The 8,086-nt window shown below is 40.5% G+C and overlaps 1 long non-coding RNA gene across 1 annotated transcript; it reads right to left on the bottom strand.

Moving 5' to 3' along the window:
- Nucleotides 1–377: 377 nt before the first annotated feature.
- LOC119879182 lies at nt 378–5,309 on the bottom strand. The gene is made up of 2 exons (XR_005387366.1): nt 5,172–5,309; nt 378–661 (listed from the first exon to the last, which is right to left on the bottom strand). It is a non-coding gene; the product is annotated as an uncharacterized LOC119879182 (long non-coding RNA).
- Between the last annotated feature and the right edge of the window lie 2,777 nt (nt 5,310–8,086).

Here is an 8,086-nt window from a genome sequence, read left to right on the forward strand (position 1 = left end):
CCACCATTTGCTTCGACGTGGATGGAACTGGAGGGTATTATGCTGAGTGAAGTACGTCAATCGGAGAAGGACAAACATTATATGTTCTCATTCATTTGGGGAATATAAATAATAGTGGAAGGGAATATAAGGGAAGGGAGAAGAAATGTGTGGGAAATATCAGAAAGGGAGACAGAACATAAAGACTCCTAACTCTGGGAAACAAACCAGGGGTGGTGGAAGGGGAGGAGGGCGGGGGATGGGGGGGACTGGGTGACGGGCACTGAGGGGGGCACTTGACGGGAATGAGCACTGAGTGTTATTCTATATGTTGGCAAATTGAACACCAATAAAAATAAATTAAAAACAAACAAACAAACAAATTACCACAAACTAGGTGACTTTAAGCAACAGACATTTATTCTTTCATAGTTTTAAAGCCTAGAAATCCAAAATCAAGGTTTTGACAGCACCATGCTCTCTCTGAAGGCTCTAGGAAAGAATCTGATCCATGAAGTTTTCTCTCAGCTTCTGGTGTTACCAGCAGTCCTTGGCAATTTTCTGCTTGTAAATGCATTACTTCAACTCTGCCTCTGTCATTATGTGGCTTTCTCCACATAATCCAGGACAGGGCAGCCTCCACTTTGCCATGCCCTGATCTTGTGTCTAGATCTCTTCTTTCCTATAAAGACACCCATATGGGATTAGGGCCCACCCCCAATGACATCATTTTTAACTTGATAACATCTGCAAAGACCCTATTTTCAAATAAGGGTACATTCACAGGTATCACGTTTTAGGACATCAGTATATCTTCTAGGGGATACAATTCAACCCGCAGCAAATATTCATGGCAGCTTTACTAAAAACAACTATTTATGGAAAACAACCCAGATGTCTGTCAACTGGTAAATGGATAACAAATTGTGGTATATCCATATAACAGACTATTATTCAGCAGTAAAAAGGATGAATTACTAATATGCATAACACACATGAATTTTAAAATGTTTTGCTGAGTGAAAGAAGCAGACACAATGGAATATATCCCATATGATTTCATATGCCTGAAGTTCTAGAAATGGCCAATCTAATCTATAATGACAAACCCAGATCAGTATTTGCCTAGATTTCGGGGAGAGAGTGTGGGATTGTTCAATTGATTGCAGCTTTATACTGTGGCACTTTTCGTGGAGATAGAAATGTTCTATATTTTGGATTTGGTGGTGGTCATGTAGGTTTATAAGTTTATCAAAGTTCTTTAAACTGAGCACTACCAAGCTGAATACATTTTACTTTATATAAGTTATGTCTCAAAAAATTCATTTAAAAACTCACTTGCAAAAAAAAAAAAAAAACTCACTTGCAAAGGACTATTAAGTAACCTATGGCATAAAGCAAAATTTCATATTTGTGAATATGTTCACCCTCTTGTATCTATTTAAAATAAAATGTGGCTATAGCATCTATGGAAGGTGCTAGAAACTACTCATTCACCCACTGGGAGGGGAAGGCCTGTGTTTTAGTCTGCATAGCATCATTTTTCCCTTCTCCTGGAAGGAAATAGCATCTCCTTATTTTTCCTACTCTCAGTGTTCTGTTCCTTCCTTATTTCAGTCAAATGGTTTTAGGGGGACCCTCTGATGCAACCACTTCTTTCCAATTGCCACCTCCTTGGTCCATTGCCCCTTCACTCTCTCTAACTCCTCCCTCCCACCCTGCTAGTGGGAGCACATTGAGAATGCGGATCTGCAGTAGAGGATAGTAACAATGAACTGGAGCAGAGCCCCAGTGAAAGGAAGAAGACATAGAGAGAGAATGTCTTGGAAGCATGAAGTCTCCGGCTTTGGAAATTTGCCAATTATCCCTTCCTCCTCCTCCATCATTCCTGGGTTCTTGAGCCAATAAATTAATAAAATTTCTGTATTCATTAAGGTAAACTTCTTCCAATTTCAGCCAAAACATCTACATTAGGATTTAGAAAAAATTCTATTAGCTTTTGTCAGGCTGTCTCATATATATATTTATTTCTAGATGTACATACTCTAGACTATATAACATTTTCAAGTTGTCAATGTCCTTCTTCACAAATGTCACCCTGGGTCTGCTCACCTCCTATTACTTTAGAGGTTATGTTGCCTAGCATGTTGGGAATCTGACTTACTTTTTTTTTTTTTTCAATTATTTAAGTGATATAAAGTTGAGTTAGACATTTTGGTGATTGCTTTACTTGTGGCCCTGAATGCTTAGCATGAAGGCAGTGAGTTATAATTAAACCTAAATTTTAAAATATGAATTTCTATCAAGCCGGGTCTTCTTCATTTAATACTTTTACAGATAATCATTTCAACCCCAAAACAAGAATTTAAACTTATTGCTGTTCAGTGGATTTCTATTTTTCTCTCTTTTATATTTGAGAATCCTATTGTCTCCTTATTCTGTCACCTAGGGCACTCTTCTCAGTTTTGTTTCATCTAGTAGTTTAATAAGCAAAAAGTGGAAAACAATGACTTTTTTTTTTTTTTTTTTTGGTACCTATATTAGTTCTGGTGTGTTCCTAAGAGCTTACCTAGATCTGTCAATAATCAGTTTGGGAATTTCCTGGAAGTCAACAGGAAGCTTATGGATTGGCAGCTCTCTGCATGTCTACATGCAACCAATTCTCCCTTTTATTACCATCAGGAAATGTTTCCTATCTTTAGCCTTTTTGCATTTCCTTCATTCTCGAGGGTATTCTGAAGACCACTAATGTGGTTCTCTGGTCACTTTTTCAATGATTTTTGTGGTCATTTTGGGAGAGCCCAGTAGTTTATACTCATTTAAGGCCACATCGTATTTCCTGAAGAACTCCTATCTGGGTCTTCTGTTCTTCTAGCTCTAATTTCATTATTCTTAGTGCAGGTGACAGGAACAATGTAAAAATGTAGTTTGACCTACATTACTAAAGCTCTCTGAGCACCATTTTCCCTTTGTGGGACTATGGTGAAGGATAAAAGAAATGATGTAGGCCACATGGCTGGTTGTAAAGTTAAATGATATGGCCCTGGATCTGCTATTCAGGGCAAAGCAATGCCTAGGGCCGGATGCTACTGATAGAGAAGCTTCCAGAGAGTAAGGGGTAGTACAGTTTCTCTTTAGGCACAGGTTCCTACTGCCCAACCTGTTGTTGCCCTGGGTGAATGTGCTAAGGACAACTTTCTGAGAAAGATAGGAAAAACCTAGGCTCTATGGGCTACAAAGAGAGAATTCAGGTTTGGGCTTTCTGGATACTGAAAGGATGCCCTGTGAGAGCACAAGGGAGCTGGGATCAGGGACACCAGCTGATCTAGCTTGTCTTCATAAGCACAGTTAGCAAAATTAGCAGATGCTGATGGCCTCATCACATTGACCAACCTGCCCCACTTAACGTCCTTCAAGACTTTTCTTTGCCACACAGCAGCATTTAAAACGCCTTCATTTTTTGTTCCAGCAACATTGAGGTTGGTTTATACTGGGGTCTCTCTCCCCTTCTGCAGTAGTTTAAATAAAATCTGTCTTGTCATTTTAAAACAAGTATTCAGTGAATAATTTCTCCTTAACTAAATAATTCTAATTGGATGGTCCGAGATACTGGGGTGCAGGTGAACTCTGTAGAGGGAGGTGTAAATGGATCCAGCTGTAGAGGTTGAGAATGGCAGAAGGGAGAAGAAGGAGTTTGAATTGGCAATAATCTTCATTGAGACGAGGAGGGACAGATGTAGGCCTGGTGACAATATAGTCAGAGTCTTAGATCAGTGAGTTGATAATGAAGATAGCTCATAAATTGACGTGAACCAACTAGAGGGTTTCTAGTGGGTGCTAACGACACTATCTGTAGCTCTGTTACCTTTATATCCGTAGTTTAAAAGGCATTGAGAATAGCATTCGTAGTGGCATGATTCTGATTCCCAAATAAACTCAACAGTCTAAATAAAGAGCTAAAATTATCAGGATGAAATCGTGATAGAAAGAAATGTAGCAGACCCTAATATTCCAGGGAGGGCAGGCTACAGAATTTGCATGGAGGGCCTGGTGTATAATGAAAACAGAATTTGTGCAGTCCCAGTGCAAGGCAGGGAAGTCAGTCTCTTTTCACCCAGGCCCACTGCCTCAATTCATGGTGGTGAGCAACCCTCAGGGGATTGCTATCTCTGCTTCAGGGTCTTTTCCATACCTGGATCAAGGTGGGTTGAGAGGGTAAATGTACAATGGCACCATGGATCCAGGACAGGGCAGCCTCCACTTTGCCATGCCCTGAGATGCTGTGGGGCACATGCTTTCCCAGAACCTCTGCCCATTGCTATGGGTGAAGGTGGCAGTGGTTGTGAGATGTGGCCTAGAGCCTATCTCAGGGGGTGAGCGGAGGTGAACTATTTGGGAGTCAGGACTCAGGCCTGTTGCATTTGCTCCGTAATCCCACAGATTTAACAAAACAGTACAAAGGCACCCTTAGGTGAGTCCCATGTGACTTCACTGGTCACAGACCCAGGAAGCTGACATTGATTCTGGGCTGGGATGACAGTGTCAAAAGTAGGAATGAGAACTTTTTTTCTGGACAAAGCAATTTGAGCAGATGGATAGTCCTGTAAATAGGAGGAGAAAGAAGCCTGGAATGCAGGTTGAAAACGAACTATAGAGAGCTTTGGAGTCACACATCATCCTGTAGAGGAGAAGCAAAGGAGATCTGAGAGCAGGGGAGTGACAAGGTGAACGAGGTATTTCTGAGGATTAATTCCCAGGGAGATATCGTTTAGAAGCATGTGCCTTTCAACTATTCCTTTTTGTTGTTTTCATACATAAAACTGAAGGGACACTCTTTTGGATCAAAGATGGGCAGTTGCCTGCAAGGCATCTTTCACTTTTTCCTACTGCTTCATGCACAAAATCTGCTGGAACTTTTGACATTTTGCTCTTCCTTTCCTCTGGATTTTCATGCCAGCAAATTAATGTGTAAAATGCCGGCAGAAAATGACTTTCACAGGACAGAATGATCTTGCATTTTTGGTCAGGAGAAGAAGAAAGCAGCAGACTCACTAATTGCTGAATTACAATGAACTTTTCTATGATCCTTTGAATCTCTCAGAGGAATCAAAACAAAACAAAATTAAAGCAATGATATCAAGCAACCAGCTTTGCATGCAGACAACAGGTAGATATTAAAACTGAAACCTCACCTTCGTTCAAAGTAACAGCAAAAAGAATGTGACTTCTCTTCCTGAGGGACTGGTAATAATTTTCATCTGTGTTCTGCTCATCTTAGTAGTAATTTTTTAAACAGGCATTTCCATGGCAAATACACATGCACCCACAGGCACACCCCATAATCTCCTACCCCAGATATAAATAGATTGGAGCTGCCAGGGAATTGGTCATATAGTTTAGACAATTGTTGAGAATTCTAATCTTGTAAGAAAGAAAATCAGTAGGGTGGTGTGTAGCCAGAATAAGGACTTTCATAATGCTGAAAGCATTTGGCAGCACAAACATTTCTGGGCTTTGCCAGAGACAGAAAAATGGATGCAAACTCCTAGTGGAGGAGTTTTATTTTCTCTATGTCATTCCCTCACTTGCATCTCTGGCCTTGAGAAGTCAATTTATTTCCTTTTGCCATGTTCTGTCTGATTGAGAGGCTGAGAGTTCTCCCCCATTTTTCCCAGGCATGTTGAGCTAGCTTCAGCAATGGGGAGCTTGCTTTACCCTCCAGACTGTGTACCACCCCCCCCCCACCTTGATCATGTGTTCTATTTCCACTCTTTTGAGCAGTTCTTAAAAATTTGTCAGCTTTTTGGACAGCTCCCGGTCATTTCTTAAGCTATTGCCACTGTACCTTCGTTACTGGGTGCCTTTCCATTGCTTTGACATGATGGTCTTTCTGAGAAAGTGCTAGAGAGGGGGTCAGCTTTGGAATCAGACTGACCAAGATCTTGATCCTGGCACTGACCTTTGTTAGCTTTAACTTTTAACAGGTTACATGGCTGCTCTAACTTTCTCTGAAAATGAGGGTGTTGATGAGTTCCCTGATGAGTTAGTTCCCTGTAGGCATGTTGTGAGCATAAAACAAAATCACATGCATATAAAGCACATGAACACAGTAGATGCATATGAACTGTTACCATGCACCTGATTTGCCTGCCTTCCCTTCTCAACTGACTATAGAATCCTGGGCCGTGAAACTATGTCAGACCTTCCTATAGAGTGTTGCAGGTTTAAAGCCCATGCCCACCTATGACCAGACTTCTCTTCCTGCTTATTAGAAATTCTAAGACAATATGTTTGCTTCTTTTTAAGATATCCCGCACTTTGACCAATTAAAGCTTCTTAGTCCGTCTCTATTGATTGAAACTATCTTTTGTTTCTTCCTTTATTGGGTCAGAGTTGAAATTGTCTTTCAGGCAAGGTGGAACTTGTCCCATTGTCTGTTTTTAGAAGAGTGCCCCTTCTGGCAGATGCCAAGAACCCTTAGAGTATCTTGACCACTGCTCATGTTTTCCTGGGACCCTTTTGTGATGGATTTCAGGAATGGCCGTGTTGCCTATAACACAACTCCACAATCTTTATTTTATTTTTTAAAGATTTATTTATTTGAGAGAAAGTGTGTGAGTACATTGGGGAGGGGAAGAGGGAGAGAATCTTCAAGCAGACTTCCTGCTGAGCGGAGACCCCAACTTAAGGCTTGATCCCATGACCCATGAGATCATAACCTGAGCCAAAACCAAGAGTTGGAGCTTAACCCACTGAGCCACCCAGGTGCCCCTCATGATCTTTATTTTAATAAGTTAGAGTAGACATAACAGCAAAAGGCCCTGCCATCTAATTATTTCCTCAAAGAATGATTTCCCCAAAGAATGATAGTTTGTTGACTATTTTAAAACTAATTGGATTTTGGTAGATATTTTTCAATGACTCCTATTGAATAACAAAACTGTACAACAAAACACATATTCAGCTACTTCAACATAATATTTTGTAGGTCATTTTTTTTTTAAATTTTTTAATTTATTTATGATAGTCCCACAGAGAGAGAGAGAGAGAGAGGCAGAGACACAGGCAGAGGGAGAAGCAGGCTCCATGCACCGGGAGCCCGACGTGGGATTCGATCCCGGGTCTCCAGGATCGCGCCCTGGGCCAAAGACAGGCGCCAAACCGCTGCGCCACCCAGGGACCCCTTGTAGGTCATTTTTAATGTAAGTTTTACCAGGGAGTTATATCACTCAGAGTTAAATAGCTATTTTTTTTTTTTCGGGCCAAAGTGGATATTTTGTAATAGGTACTTAAAGCATTTACTTAAGTTAAAATTATTATGTCTATGTTTTATGCTGTATGGCTTCAATTGTCCATATATTTGTATGTAAGTACAGATCTACACTGAAGCAAATGAAGCAAATTAAAATCTTTTTAGGTCATCTGCATTTGGTAATAAGGTACAAGTCTTCGGTAGGCTCTGCAACTTTTGGCAGAGGTCATCTGTCAAGACATTGGTTGCGCCCCTTACTTTCAATATAGAAGAGCCCTATTACAGAGACTTGTTAAATATAACCTCAAACTCACTGCTGCTTCATTCTTATAAGAAATGCAAATGAGAGATACTGCATTTATGAAGGATTTCCTAGATTATATGCAACTCAATCTCTTTGATACACTAAAATCTCTCCTTGGTTTAAGTTAAAGATTTAAAGAGCCCTATTGCTGAAGATTATACCATCACTTTGCATTGAAGAACATTCTTAAAAACACTCATATAGAGTTCACTGCTGTATGTGCTGCTATAATATTGCTGAGATGTTGTTGTTGTTGAGATAATGTTGTTCACTCCATCACCCCTTGTCCTCTGTAGAAGATCTGGGAAGAACTTCCTCTTGGTTCTTAGGGTGAGGTATTATAGTTGGGTTTCTCTGTTATTATCTTGTGGTTTCTGGGCATCATTTAAAAGTTACATTTTCTTCTTTGCTTGGACTACAGAAAGCTCAAAACCAAACTTGCCACCTGCCTTTCATGAGTGTGCACATCCTATGGTGAGCATTCTGTATGACCTGTCACCTACCTCCATTCCCAGAATGGAGAGGGATCCCCAGTGTTTCAGGTGCTCTGG

This window comes from Canis lupus, unplaced genomic scaffold (assembly GCF_011100685.1).
Source record: "Canis lupus familiaris isolate Mischka breed German Shepherd unplaced genomic scaffold, alternate assembly UU_Cfam_GSD_1.0 chrUn_S36H195, whole genome shotgun sequence".
In the NCBI taxonomy this organism is placed as follows: domain Eukaryota; kingdom Metazoa; phylum Chordata; class Mammalia; order Carnivora; family Canidae; genus Canis; species Canis lupus.